This window comes from Plecotus auritus (assembly GCF_963455305.1).
Source record: "Plecotus auritus genome assembly, chromosome: 7".
Lineage (NCBI taxonomy): Eukaryota > Metazoa > Chordata > Mammalia > Chiroptera > Vespertilionidae > Plecotus > Plecotus auritus.
In genome coordinates this window covers 165,774,461-165,790,707 of record NC_137774.1, presented here as the reverse complement: position 1 = coordinate 165,790,707, position 16,247 = coordinate 165,774,461, and the positions used below count along the sequence as shown (strand labels likewise).

Below are 16,247 nucleotides of genomic sequence, written 5' to 3'. Positions count from 1 at the left end.
ACTAGGCTACTACCAGTGGTTTATAAAATGTTTTATATTGTAAAATGTTGGAGAATCATTATTAAATTTCTATTGTCACTGCTACATGCAAGGGCATTAAAACTTCTACCAGTTGCCAAAACCGGTTTGGCTCAGTGGATAGAGCGTCAGCCTGCGGACTGAAAGGTCCCAGGTTCGATTCCGGTCAAGGGCACGTAACTTGGTTGCAGGCACATCCCCGGTAGGAGGTGTGCAAGAGGCAGCTGATCGATGTTTCTCTCTCATCGATGTTTCTAACTCTCTATCCCTCTTCCTTCCTCTCTGTAAAAAATCAATAAAATATATTTTTAAAAAATAAATAAATAAATAAAAAATAAAATAAAATAAAACTTCTACCAGTCCTCTTTCAGATCCAAACAAGGATGACTACTACAGACAGGTAGAGGCAACTCAGTAAGATTTACACTCCACACTTGGGGAATTGGCCTTGGTTCAAAAAAATAAGAAGCGAATCCAAATCAATAAAGTCTTCAAAAACCATGCAACTGTGGTTAGAAATATTAGTTGTAAGTGTATCTGACCATTGAGGATTTGCTTAAGAAAACCAAAGTTGCTTTGTAAATGTTCTTCCATTAAGACAGAACTTGAACGAGAAAATAAGTCAAGGTTAGAAAAAGACAAAACAACATTTGACCATCAAAACTTACTTTTTAATTATTGCTATTATTATGACATTCCAATTGCTCAATTTAAGAAACTTCAAGACCTTTACACAGACTGTTTTTTTTAATTAGTTAATTTATTTATTTTTATTGTTGACAGTATTACAGATATCCCCCATTCCCCTCAATACCCCCCCCTCCAATTATCATACAGGCCTTTTTTATACCTGGCTTATAAAATAACCTTAGAAAACCATAACACGGTAAATTAAATAGAAAGTTATGAAAAGAAATGTAATGTGCTCCATAGAAATATGACAGTAGAATGATAAAGTTAGCATATAACTATGATCAAAATGAGTTAGGAAGAAGTTAAGAATTCCAGAGAAATAGAGAAAAGCCATAGTTACTTGGGAGAAAGAATTAGACCTGCCTACTAAAAAGATGCTTGGTTCAGTGACGGTATTTTAGAATGAGCTCTAATCTGGGAATGTGTGGTCTTGTGCATGCCTCACTGAGGGTGTTCCTGCTACTTTGGCACCTATTGTATGCCCTGTGGATGCCCCTACCTGCTGCTCACAGCCATGAACACAGGTGTCAGCGCGACACAGATATGCGTTCAGAGTTGGCTGAAAAGAAAAGTGGCTGAGCACTAGCCAGTTTGCCAGTGGTTAGAACATCGGCCTGTGGACTGAAAGGTAATGGGTCCGATTCTGGCCAAGGACACGTACCTCAGTTGCTGGCTCAAGTCTCAATCCCCAGTGTTGGAGGCAACCAATCGGTGTATCTCTCTCACATTGATGTTTCTCTCTATCTCTCCCCCTCCCTTACACTCTCTCTAAAAAAAAAATCAATGGAGAAAACTATTCTCAGGTGAGGATTAACAAAACAAAATAAGAAGAAGAAGAAGAAAGATGGCTAACTATTCATACTGTTTGATGAAAAACGTGTGTGTGTGTGTGTGTGTGTGTGTGTGTGTGTGTGTGTGTGAAAGAGAGAGAGAGCGCGAATGTGGTATGCACGCATGCATGCAAGCTCACATGTGCTTGTAGCACCAAGTTAGTGAAAGACCATTTACTTTAAAGATGCTGCAGAGCTCAGATCTTCTCCTATTCAGTGGATCCTTCAGCAGCTAGCAGTTAATTTACCAGAAATTTATAATTAAGCCGCAAGGCTGGACTTTAGTACACTGTTTTAGACATTTATTTCATTGATAGTAAGCCAGCCCTAGTGACTGCCATGAGTCCCCATTATAATCCTGTTTATATCTATATCTATGCCTATGTCTGTATCGTATATATCTATCTCTATAAACATACCTATCTATATATATACATCTGTATATCTATATCTATCTATTTATGTCTACATTGATATCTATGTCTATAAATCTATATCTATTTATCTATTTATTCAATTGATGCAGAAATGTGCTCCCTGCTCCTTAAAAACACATCAATATTAAACATGTACATACCATAAAACTAATTTATAGGAAATATGACTTCAGCATTCTAAGCTTGGCTCAGCTCCAAGCCCTGACAGTCATGTTGTACTCCTTAAAGATGATACTGCAAAATTCAATGGTAACACTGAGAATAGGTCCAAATGCTCAATTTAAGAAATGTTAAATGCCAGGAAGGAGCTGACATCTGACTCCACAGTGTAGGAGAGAGGCCCAAGATTTTGGTCTACATGACATGATTACTCCTGCCTTCCTTTTCAGGTCTCTGTACAACTCAAAGACAATCAGCTCGGAGAAAGAGACTGTGGAAGGATCTTACACTCTCTCTTGTTTTTGAAGCCCTATGAATAATGTTCACTCATATGGAAAACAACAAAGGCTATTCAGGAAAGCTGTAGAGTGAGTGGCCTCAGGTGGACAATATGGTGACAGTCTATGATAGCAACAGCAAATCTAATTATTAAATTACTAAACAAAAATCACGAAATAAACATCTTAAATCAAATGTAGCACGATCAGAAGGCTAGAGGAGCACATTTTTATCACCTGTTAGTGGACAGTAAAGAAGTTATGTTTTACAAAATTCCAGTTGGAATCACTTTATTAAATAACGCATAGGTATAGGCGTTGTGTGGCAGAGTGTGGGAAGATGAACTCAATCAAATCAAGGACCTCACTATATGAAGAGGAAAGTCTAAGTGTACACAAGAAATTCTACAAGAAATCCAACCGTAAATCACCCCTGAAGAAACATGCATGGGAGTATGGAGACACAGACAAGATGCAACTTAACTTGGCCTGGTCTTTGACAGGGAAGAGAAAGGTCCATAGAGAAGGTGACATGTGAGCTGAGAATTGGTGAACAAGCAACTATTCACCCATTGGACAATATAGAAAAAAAAAATCATACGAAATACACTAAACTCTGGGTGGGGGGTAGACGGGAATAATCCTATTCCTTCCTCCAGTAGACAATCTCATTATTTTCCAGTTCTGTGTCCAAATTAGAAATAAAGTTTTGTCACTGGGTTTGGAAAATCCCCAAAGACCCATCCATCCATCAATGTTCCACAAATCCTTCCATGAAACAAATAATTATTGACAGCTTTTTGTGCCTTAGGCCTTTCTCTATGCCTGGAGATGCTGCAGTGATCAAAAGAGGCAAAAATGCCTGCTGTCATGGAGACTATGTTGGGGGGAGGGCAGAAATTATACAAATAGTGATAATTGTGGGAAAAGAAATGTGGTGTCCTGAAACCAGTTGGAGAAAGTGTCAAAGGAGGTAGGAGAGATCCACTGTCAAATGCGATGGGGACTGAGCTTCAACCACTGGGTTTAGTAACACGGTGGTGACTGTGACCTTGCAAGGCAGTACTGACAGAAAGACTGAGCAGTCAAAGTGGGTTCAAGAGAAAAAGGAAACAGAAATTAAGGATAACAAATATAAACAAGCACTGTTATGGAGTCTTTCTGTGAAGAGGAGAGAAATGGACCATAGATGGAGAGAAAATTAGGGTCAACGGGTCATCTTACTAAGATGGTGGATGTTTGCCTTCCTATTGGAAAGATCCAGTAGAGAAGGGAAACTAACAAACGATGATGATGTGGGGAGTGGGGCGGGGGGGGGGGATTGTTTAAGAATGAGATATTGGGGAGAAACCAAGATGGCGGCATAGGTAAACACCTAAACTGCTGCCTCGCACAACAATTTCAAAACTACAACTAAAAGACAGAACGGACACCATCCAGAACCACAGGAAAGCTGGCTGAGTGAAAATTCTACAACTAGAAGGAAAGAGAAAAGCTCACAGAGAATTGGAGGTACGGCAAAGGGGCTTTGTGCGCGCAGAGAGGAAGGGCGGCTGAGAGCCTGGCTGACTTTCTCTGGCGGAAGGGGGAAGGAAGCCTCCGACCGCACTGAACCCCAGTTCTGACTGCACTGAACCCCAGTTCTGGGCAAACCCCTGGGGACCCACGCTCTTACGGGGGGAGTCTGGACTCTCGGGCGGAGACTCGAGCTGGGAAAGGCAGAAGTCTGAAGGCGCACGCGGGCCAGTGCGCACAAAGGCTGCGGAGGTTGCCACAGGCTTTCCCTAGTGGAAGGGAGTCAGAGGATCCTGACTGCACTGAGCCCCAGTACTGACTGCAGTGAACCCCAGTTCCAGGCGAGCCCCTGGGGACCCACGCTCTTGTGGGGAGAGTCTGGACTCTCGGGCGGAGACTCGGGAGCCGGGGAAGGCGGAGGACTGAAAGCACACGCGCGTGCCAGTGCGCACAAAGGCTGCGGAGGTTGCCACAGGCTTTCCCTAGTGGAAGGGAGTCAGAGGCTCCTGACTGCACTGAGCCCCAGTTCTGATTGCAGTGAACCCCAGTTCCAGGCGAGCCCCTGGGGACCCACGCTCTTGTGGGGGGAGTCTGGACTCTCAGGCGGAGACTCGAACTGGGGAAGGCGGAGGACTGAAAGCGCACATGCGCGCAAGGGCAAGGCTGACAGGACGCCAAGACTGAGACTCCACCCCATCCAAGCTGAGCACAGAGGCTATTGCAATTTGGCAAGTCTAATCCTATAAGGCTGTCTCCAGCACCGAACTTCTCCCAGCATAGACACAGCTGATCCTTACAGCCAACTGGCCCGGAGGTCAATTCTTCCCAGTGATACCAACAACAATAAAGACTTAATTACAACAAGGCTGTACACACAGTCCACAAAGGGGTGCACCAAGAGTGTCCACCTCAGGTTAACTGGGGAAGCAGACCCACTGGGCCATATTGGAAACCTAGCACAAATATCTACCTTACCAACTCAGGGAATCAGTGAAAATGCGGGGTCAAAGAATCAGATCACAAACGAAAGAAATGGAGGAAAACAAACGACTGGATATAGAATTCAAAACCACCGTTATAAGACTTTTTAAGAATATCCTAGAAAAGGCCGATAAATATAACGAGACCCTCGAAGATATGAAAAAGGACCAACTAGAAATTAAACATACACTGACTGAAATAAAAAATATTATACAGAGACCCAAAAACAGAATAGAGGAACACAAGAATCAAGTCAAAGAATTGAAATACAAAGAAGCAAAAAACACTCAACTGAAAAAGCAAAAAGCAAAAGAAAAAATCCAAAAAGTTGAAGATAATGTAAGAAGACTCTGGGACAACTTCAAGCGTACCAACATCAGAATTATGGGGGTGCCAGAAGAAGAGAGAGAGCAAGATACTGAAAACCTATTTGAAGAAATAATGACCGAAAACTTCCCCCACCTGGTGAAAGAAATAGACTTACAAGTCCAGGAAGCCCACAGAACCCCAAACAAAAGGAATCCAAAGAGGACCACACCAAGACACATCATAATTAAAATGCCAAGAGCAAAAGACAAAGAGAGAATATTAAAAGCAGCAAGAGAAAAACAGTTAATTACCTACAAGGGAGCACCCATACGACTGTCAGCTGACTTCTCAACAGAAACTATGCAGGCCAGACGGGAGTGGCAAGAAATTTTCAATGTGATGAATAGCAAGAACCTACAACCAAGATTACTCTACCCAGCAAAGCTATCATTCAGAATTGAAGGGCAGATAAAGAGCTTCACAGATAAGAAAAAGCTGAAGGAGTTCATCACCACCAAACCAGTATTATATGAAATGCTGAAAGGTATTCTTAAAGAAGAGGAAGAAGAAAAACATAAAGAGAAAAATCATGAACAACAAATACATATCTATCAACAAGCGAACCTAAAAATCAAGTGAATTAAAAACCTGAGGAACAGAATAATCTGGTGAATATAATAGAATCAGGGGCATAAAGGGGAGTGGACTGATAATTCTCAGGGGGAAAGAGGTATGGGGGGTTCATGAAGAGAATGGACAAAAATCATACACCTATGGATGAGGACAGTTGGGGGGAGGTAAGGGCAGAAGGTGGGGTGGGAAATGGGTGGAGAGGAGCTATGGGGGGAAAAAGGAGAAATAATTGTAATAATCTGAATAAAGATTTATTTAAAATAAAAAAAAATAAAAAAGAATGAGATATTGGTGTCCAAGCTGAAGTTGTGGCCTCTACTAAAATTAATCAGGCTAGCACCAGATGCAATGTGTGATTGGCCAACTTGGGCAGGTGCCTCATCTTCAAGCCATCACTGTAGCAAGGAGGTAGTTTGCTATGGAAGGAAGAGGAAGCGTTCGCAAAACGTGTATGACTCTGAGCTGTAAGCAGGACAGTCACCACCACTGCCCCAAAGAAGTCTGAGCTATGATAAATAACTTAGATGCACCCACCTAATTCCTCCACATTGGAAATGTAAGATCTGTTCGCTATTCTTAGATACGGTTATATGAAAATATGGTGGCATTTACTTCCCAGAAACTCCGGACCATCTTTCCAACCTTTGCTTTTCCTGCTTGTGTTTAACCAATAGTGGCAACTATCCAAACTTTAAGCAAAAGCAAATGAAACAAAATGACTCTGATCCCTTTGTGGCCTGTGTGGCTAAAAGAGACACAAATGCACACAAAAATCACAAGGAAAGCCCCAGTGGATGAAGCATGAACTGCCTAGGTTGGTAGCCCTGCAGCTATAAAAGCCTCTCCAGTGCTCTGATTTGAAGACACGTGGGAAAACCTCAAATCCCCTGAAACCCAAAAATCCAAACACAAGGTCATTTCTGCCCTTTAGAAAGTTCTGCCAAAAAAGATGTTATGCACAGTTTTAATCGAGGGGGCAATTTCCTCCCATGCACACATAAATCTTCAATTCCAAGTAATTAACCCCACACACATCGCCCCCTCTAATGGGTGTCTGACAATAAGCAGACGTATATGCCATTTCCAGCCTAACTTCACAAAGAAAAGAAAATGGATTCTGAACTTGCCCACACATCTGTGATTTACAAATATTTATGGTATTCATAGGGCCAACAACCTTCAGGACAATAACATACTTTGCAGACACTCACTAAAACAAATGGGGGTTGGAAGAGCCAAAATCCCATACCAAAGAGAAAAGAAGGGAGGAGAGCAATTCCCTCCCGGAATGGGAATTCCAGGGCATCCTAATGCAGATAATGGGTGCAGACAATCCTCCTGTCAATGAACTTGGCTCATGAAAAGTGAAATGCATGTGACACCACAGCTCAGATCATCTCACAGAGATTTTCCATCCGGCTGACTAGACAATAGGGCAGGAACAAGAAGTGGAGTCCATAGCTTTAGTATTTCTTTATTTTTTTTAAATATATTTTATTGATTTTCTACAGAGAGAAAGGGAGAGAGATAGTTAGAAACATCGATGAGAGAGAAACATCGATCAGCTGCCTCCTGCACACCTCCCACTGGGGATGTGGCCGCAACCAAGGTACATGCCCTTGACCGGAATCGAACCTGGGACCTTTCAGTCTGCAGGCTGACGCTCTATCCACTGAGCCAAACCGGTTAGGGCGCTTTAGTATTTCTGACATTATTAAGAATGACAGGCTAAATCTTTATCTCACAGTACAACCACACAGCATGCTTAAGCAAGTGATATACCCATATCAATAATATTCTTAGAAATGAACAGCAAATACCACAAAATGAAATTCCTTATCAGCAGTGTTACCAACTAAACACCAATAAATCAGTAAGCACATTCTTTTCACATGTAGATTCTGTCTCCAGAAACTCAGTCTGGTTTCTCATTGCCTTTTCCTAGTCTCAAATGATGTCCTTCCACTTTCCTTGTTTTATAGCCAATGAATCTAGAAAACCAAGAAAAGTATAGATGGAGAACTGAGTTGTGGCTCAATCTATCCAAGCCCAGAAAGAGAAATCTAGCTAATTCTCTATCTCTTGGAACTTACAAACTGTGAAACCGTTACTGCAGAAACACCATAACCAATTAATATTCTAGGCGAGTGCTCTCAACTCAACAAATAAGGACATCAACCTACACATCACTGGTATAGCTGACCAGTATTGCCTTGGTCTTGGGGACACACCACCACATAACATTTAAAGCAAACAACACCAAATATTAGGGACAAAAATAAAATGACAGGAAAAGCATGGTGACAATGACTTGTTAACAGTCAACATAACAGGTAAAGTAACTATTAAATAACATATACTAGGCGGCTCTCTCTAAGGAGCACAACCACACCTTTCCCCACCACTTTTCCCCCAGGTGGGTTTTCCTTGCCTCTCTCTCTTTCCTATAAACTCCAAGGGCCCTCGTTTGCTTCTGTAACTTATTTCCTGAGCTGATTTTCTTCTATGGCTCTACCTCTCTGACTTCCTAAATAAATTATCTCTTATTAAAAAAAAAACAACCCTATATATAGCATATATACACTGAGTGGCCAGATTATTATGATCTCTGAACACATAATAATCTGGCCACTCAGTATATATATAAATACATTAGAGGCCCATTGCATGAATTCATGCACGGATGGGGTCCAGCCAGTCTGGCCAGGGGGAGGGGACATGGGCAGTTGGCTGGCCTGCCTGCTGGTCAAACTCCCAGTCGAGGGGACAATTTGCATATTAGCCTTTTATTATATAGGATATACACTGAGTGGCCAGATTATTATGTGTTCAGAGATCATAATAATCTGGCCACTCAGTGTATATACATATATATAGGTAAAAATATAGGTAAAGCCTGTAGAACATCTCAAAAAATAGGTTAACCTTTCTCTTTCCCTAACCAAAAGATAAAAGAATAAAAAAATTTTTAGTTGTCTGACTCTAAAATGGTCTCTATTTGTAGAATGAAACAATGTGCATCCATACAAATATTTTAATTGTTTGAATATCCTCATTAAATTAAAACTAAGGATTGATTTTTATCAGTGAGGAAGAACGGAGGCAGAATAAAGCTGTGAGAAAAATCACAAAATTCAGGATCTATTTTTATAAAGCTAACTGAACTGTTCTCCTGAATTAAAGCATTGAATATATTGATAAGATTAGAAGAAACTTTTAAAAGATTATTATTTTCCTAAGTACTGGTTGATATAATTATAAAGCAAAAATTTGGCAACACTACAATAAACTTTAAATTTAAGAAGATAAAGTTAAGCAAATGAAGTGGAGAAAAAAATACAACAAAGAATTAATATTCTTAAAGTCTGTTAAAATCTGTAATAAAAACTGTGAAACTCAGTAGCTCAGAAAGTATAAAATAAAAACAAACAATTCTCTCACATCCTCTCTCTCTCTCTCTCTCTTTCACACACACACACACACACACACACACACACACACACACACACATATTCTTAAAGTAATGGCTAAAAATCACATAAGAAATCAACCAGCCCGGCAGATATGGCTCAGTGGTTGGGCATTAACCCATGAACCAGGAGGTCAAGGTTTGATTCCCGGTCAGGGCACATGTCCTAGCTGCAGGCTCAATCCCCAGTAGGGGGCATGCAGGAGGCAGCAAATCAATTATTCTCTCATTGATATTTCCATCCCTCTCTCCCTCTCCCTTCCTCTCTCTGAAATCAATAAATACATATTTTAAAAAAAAAGAAACCAGCCAAATATCATTATGTGTAAGCAATGACACATATAAAAAGGAAGGAAAACTAACAAATTGACTAAACAATCAATGATGATACTCAGTGAAGTTTCAGCATAGCAAACTCTCTGGCATATTATTGGTATAATATAAATATCTACAACACTTTCCAAAGCCAATTAGCAGCCTCATTAAAACTCCTTGGTTTTGAATTTATAAGTCAGCTACAGCTATTGTAACACAATGAATTAACCTTCAACTAAAAGAAAGCTTTACAGTAGCAGCTGCTATTGTTGATAAAATATCGATTTCATGCACCAAATTTCTGCTTTTCACAAGGCAGGAGATAGTGTGACCGACAAAAGGCTAGAAAGCAGTATTGGAAACAAGTGTAAGACATACGTGCTTATCATGATTGTTTCAGCACAGTCTATTATTTTTCTTAACTGGAAATAACATATATATCTTCCCAAAAAAGACAGTAAATTACATTATAGTGCCTTTGCATGATAGACTAGTATGATGCAATTAAATGAGGGTCATTTACAATTTCCAATTATATGATTTAGCATTATCATATACGTATAATATACAAGTATATGTTATAACAAGTGTAAGAGCGGTATATAAACTTTTATACCCAGTATTAATTCAAATCTATGAATTACTAATCAAAAACATACTACAGCCTAGGACAGTGGTCGGCAAACTGCAGCTCGCGAGCCACATGCGGCTCGCAAGCCGCAGTTTGCCGCTCTGTTGACTAATGAGTTTGCCAACCACTGGCCTAGGACGTTGTGACTAGGTTGGTTGTTGTCCTGCTTAATGACAGCCATGGCACATGCCCAACTTGCGGTCAAAGGCAGTTGTCTTTGGCTAAGGGATTATGAGGGAACTGTGCCCTTCTTTTACATACAGGGTGAGGCAAAAGTTAGGTTTACTGTTGTTTGTATGAAAAATATTATAATAATAAATAATAATACAAGAATAAACTCCATTTCACATACTCACAACTGTAAGCCTACTTTTGCTCCACCCTATCCTAGCTAATAAAGATGGAATATGCTAATTGATCCTCACGCAGTCGCAAAGATGGCGGTACCCACAGCCAATAAGGAAGGAATATGCTAATTGATTGCCATGCCCTCAAAGATGGCGGCGCCCACAGCCACAAGATGGCGGCGCCCAGTCCCCTCAGCCCAGGTGGGCCCAGCCGCTCTACACGCCTGCCTCTGGAGTCCCCCAGTCCCCTCAGCCCCCCAGCCACCAAAGGATGGCCAGAGGCGCAGGCAAGCCTCAGATGTTGGCTGCCCAGCCGCCCAGGGCTGGCCCGAGGTGCAGGCAAGCCTCGGATGGTGGCTGCCCAGCTGCCCAGGGCCACCTGAGGGTCAGATATCCAGGGCCAGCCGAGGCTTGCACTGCTGGCAGTGGCAGCAGCAGAGGTGTGATGGGGTGTCACCTTCCCCTGATCGCCAAGTCACCTCCCACCCCTGAGGTCTCCCAGACTGTGAGAAGTGGCAGGCCGGGCTGAGGGACCCCCCCTTCCAGTGCATGAATTTTCATGCACCGGGCCTCTAGTATGTTCTATAATGAGCATTCACTATTGTAATTCATTTCTTTTTCAGCTTGCAAACTTTAACATTGGAAATTTTAGATAGTGAAGATAAGGCTCATGAAGTGCCAACATTCTCAACTGCAGTGTTAATGTATTTACAATTCGGTACATATTGATATATGTTCTGGTAGACTTTATAACACACATGACTTGTGGGTAGATATTATATGTTTGCACATTTGTGTTTGTATATTTTGAAGATTAATAGGATTATATTAAATATTATTCTGCAATTTCTTTTTTCCAGTTAATTAGGTACCACATATAGTTTTTCATTACTTTTATAACCATAATTTTATTTTTTATATCACTGCCATTAAAGTGAAGAAAACGTTACCATCACTCATGAAGTATGTAGGGACCAGTGGCTCTTGTAAAAGATCTCCAAAAGTTCTGCTACATTAGACTCATGGGCTTGCTACAATGATTTATTTCTATGAATGAATGAATGAACTAATAACAAACAGTAGTTCCCTGCTTAAACTCTTCAAATAAACACAAATTAAGTGGTTTTTCTTTGCCAATTTTTTTATATTAAAATCTATCAAATAGGCCTTAAAGTGTCAGTGTACCCTTTTAAGAAAAAGGTTTTTAAAAATCACGTTATTTGATGTATGTGGCAAAGGGTATCCCCATATTATCCCATGATTTAAGTATGCCAATCCTGTAGAACTTGACTCTTAATAAACATCTGCTTTTGCTTGTAATAAAAGAGGGAGATTTGATACCAGAACACTTTTGTGCAACATAATTACCAGGTAACCCAAAATAAGTGCATGTTTGTCCTAATCCTATATAATAAAAGGGTAATATGCAAATCAACTGAACGGCGGAATGACCAGTTGCTATGATGCGCACAGACCACCAGGGGGCAGATGCTCAACTCAGGAGCTGCCCCCTGGTGGTCAGTGAGCTCCCACAGAAGGAGCACAGCTCAGCCACACACCGGGCTCACAGCTGGCAAGCACAGGGGTGGTGGCAGGAGCCTCTCACACCTCACACCACCACAGCAGTGCTAAGGATGTCCGCCAAAGGGTCCCGGACTGTGAGAGGGCACAGGCTGGGCTGAGGGGACCCTCTCCCCAACAGTGCATGAATCTTGTGCACCGGGCCTCTAGTATGTGTATATATATATATAAGTAGCAGTATGTTTAGGGGTGCAAAATAAAACCGAAACCAGGTGAATAAGCACACGGTGGGCCCGAGGATGCTGTGTCAATGGCACCCTGTCAGGGCTTTGGGTTTCCTCAGTGAGGGGTTGGGCCAAAATAGTTTTGCCATAAAGAGACTTGTCTCTCTGAAAGCTTGCCCATTCACTGCCAATTTTAGCAGCAGAGGTAAGTGAAGCTCATCAGCTGTCACAGTATCTGAACCTATAAAACTGTTGGTTCCTTCATTTCCCACCTAGATGTCTGACTTACCAAGGAGGAAAAGGCTGGAGTGTTGCTTGGATCATGTATCACACTAAGGATCCACAGCCATCTGCTCACTGGAGCTCAACTCTCACACTCCAACACTGCGAAAAAGAAAAGAAAAAAATGATCCTGTTTACCCAGTTTGAAAGATGTTGTAGTCATTGTGTATCAATTCTAGAAAGTTCCATTAGTGCCATGCACAACCAGATGAAGCTGCTTTAGCAATGTGAGACTTAAAACAGTGACACAGGATAGCTTAAAAATGACAAGTAGAACAGTCCTGGCTTAATAAATATCCATGCACCTATGGATTTCTCGTTTCAGAGAAGGAGAAATAAAAATTCAAATGCTGTTAACATATGAAAACAAATTTCAGGAAACAATGGAAAGGGCCATCATCTCAAATCCATCTGAATTACTTTAAGCAGTTTGAAGGTCAGAGTCAGATTGGTTGTGTGAATTTACGCATTGTAGGATGGCCCTTTCATGCTTTCTTTTTTTAATACAGTGCCTTAAGTAATACATTTTAAAAATAGTTGATTAAAGGCAGAAGTTTTAGAATAAACTAATACCAAAAATCTGCGTTTGTATTTTTATTTACATATCAACTTATTTGGTTCACAATATGAGACTTATAGGAAAAAATTATAAAGCATAAAAATGATTCACTTTACGAAAACCAAGCCATCCAATCTCCCCATCCAATTTAACACACAAAAACCCTGCAAACTTGACGTTGTAATGTGACAGAAAGTCTACCACAAAACACCAGCCCCCCTAGAACCTTGTGTTCCAGCAAATAGGTTACTTCCCACTTCTTATTCATAAAGGAAACGTGCCCTTGTTCCTTAAGGATGCATGGGACTTCAAACACTGCACTTCTGCACTCAGGGCTCATGCTTTCTCTGTTGTCCTTCACACAGCTTCTTCCTGCTCTCCACGCTCTGCAGCTTTTGGCTGCCATAAACCTGGAACACACTGATGTTGCCTATCCCATCACACACTCACTTAGGCAGCAGCTGAGAATGATGGCAAGGAAAGAACTTCCCAGAATATTCTGGAACATTCTGGCTATTCCTCTATGCAATAATTCCCACACTGTCTCCTTCAGTAATTTTCTAAAAAGCCATCTGCCTGCAGAAAATAAACTGAATTACAGCATCTGGAAATTTGTAAAATTTTGTATCTGCTAAAGAGCAATTTTGAAGTCTCCAGGTTCAGATGTCAGAGGGCAGTGACTAGGTAACATCACATCTCTGAGAGGTGCCTTTGGTTAGTTCATGGGAAGTGAGGGGGTGAGCCAAAGCAACTTATTCAGATTGCCCAAGAAGACGCCCGCAGGCCAGGTGCCCCGACACACAGCAGAATCCCGGATCCCTATGTGGTCCCAGCAGAATCTTTTAAAGTTTGTGACATCATCCTTTGGAAAGGGGAAGGCACAGATGCAAATCCTTGAGGCCAAAAGAGGAGTAAGGGAGCTCTCCCCAAGGTAAGGAGGCATCCTCAGCCCAGGAAAAATTCCTAGGAGCGGCCAATTCTTTCTTACAACACCAATAATATCTCCTTCGGGTGTGGCAACAAATATGTTAGATGAGACTTCTTTATTAAACAGCATATTTGAATACATCAACTTTCTGGAGCCCTAAAATCTGCTTTGTAATTTAGTACTAAAATTTCCTTGTATTTGTTTGTAACTTAACCAAACCTTAAGTAATAAAGTTGGACAGATCCACTGGTTGCTGCCATGAATACCTGGAGATTTCTACTGGCTCCCACATATCAGAATTAAATTAAAAACTGAGGCTGATAATTAGGTGTAGAGGCTGAGTTTCCCTAGCGTCCCCCAGTGAGGTCATAAATGAGCCCATGAGGCCCCTCGGCTAGGACATCCAAGAGTCAGGCCTGCAGAGGACGGCATCCTCTTAAGCAGCAAAGGGGACAGAGGCCAAGAGGACTGAGAATTCAGAATCCTTGATGCAACCAGACAACAGATACTGCAGGAAGAGAACATTCCTGCTGAATCCAGGCCCCTTCCTTGTAAAAAGGCAACATTCAAGTGGCAGAATGCCCAGCTCAGAATTCACGTGGCTCGGGGGACAACATAACTTCCTTTGGAATCTGATTTCTGAACCAAAAACCAGTTCCAAAAGCAGGATTGGGGCCCATACCCCCTGAAAGGTTTTACGATGCCACTGTTTATGTCAAGGATTTTACCATTCTGGGGCATGAAGGCCAGTGAACAGCATCAGGACTTTTTGCTCCCTAAGGTCAGCCCTTGCCCGGGTAGAGTTCCATCTTCAGGAGGCACATATATCACTCGATACAACACGCACATATACAAGCAGAAACCACAGCCACAAAGCAGTGACCTTGAATAGGAAGTAAATTAAAATCACAACGGCCCCTTCAGGTCTGAAGGCTGAGCTAGCCCATCCTCTCCAGTGAGGTCAGACATTAGCTGATGTATAAACCATAAATCACTGACACATATTCTAGAAAACGGAGTAGGTACAGAAATGGCAAAGCCCCAGAGGCTGGCCTCAGATTAAAGGGTGAAATGTTTTAAGGTGGATATTTATCTATTAAATAAGAAACTTATGTTTTATTAACATATAAAATGTCCCCATTTGACTCAATTCCATGTTATTCTTACTCTTTTCTCTTTTAGCTTAGTATCATCTTTAGTAGAAATGACCTCAGAAGTCCTCTGTGTCATAATTCTCAATTACAGCCCCGCCCAACAAAAGCCAGTCCCAGACACACACCCGTGCAGAAGTAGCCCCCTGCAAGGTGTTGTGATTTACAAATGATAACCATTCCCAGAAGTACCCTTCAGCCACCTTCATAGGCTCTTAAAGACCTTTCCACAGTGAAATGCATGAATACATTTTAAGCATCAGTTACAACTTGAGTGCTCCTCAACATATGCCCCTCCACTAAAATATGCAACCTGCCCCGGCCCATTGTACTCAGAATGAGAAAATATTTGGATTTACACATTCTCCTAGAGATCAAAGGTCAGCTGAGTGGTGGCCACTATCCTACATGTACATGAGAGAAATTAAAATTTCAGGCCAGTCTTAAGAGCTCAATTTTGAACCAGCCACAGTAAAATCACAAGAAATAAAATAAAAATGGACCAGACTACCTGGTATCATAAAGACATTAAGTGAAGGAGTAGAAGAAATCCCACCAGCATAGGCTCAAGAAAGCTATAAGCTGCTGGGCTAGTGTTTCCCAACTTTCAAGAATTTCACCAGTGACTACAGAGTTTGAGATATCTCAACATCAGTGTCAAGGTAAGAAACATTCAAACCTGTGAGGAATTTTTGTGGGTTTATTTGTGTCAAATTGTCTACCACTGCTGGGAAGCCAAATCTAAAGAGACTGAGATAATCTCCTGAGGATGGCAGTTTTGCACCTTATTTTATACATTACAACCAAAAGAGGAGAGGCAAGTGGGTTACATGAAATCCACTGGTGATAAATTAGGGAGTCAAGAGAAAGCAGAGGGGGAAACCTCTGGGATTGGATAAAAAGTAACATAATATGTAAAGTGTGTGTGGGGGGGTATATGATAGTTAATCGTCAACAACTCAATGAC

General features: G+C 41.4%; 1 protein-coding gene across 2 annotated transcripts in view; it reads right to left on the bottom strand.

Moving 5' to 3' along the window:
* Positions 1–16,247, bottom strand: part of SEMA5A (semaphorin 5A) — a 400,847-nt gene that overhangs the window by 289,501 nt on the left and 95,099 nt on the right. For both annotated transcript variants that reach the window (XM_080679990.1, XM_080679991.1), the window contains exon 2: positions 12,650–12,744. The gene's annotated coding sequence lies outside the window, so the exon portion shown is untranslated. The remainder of the gene's footprint in view (positions 1–12,649; positions 12,745–16,247) is intronic.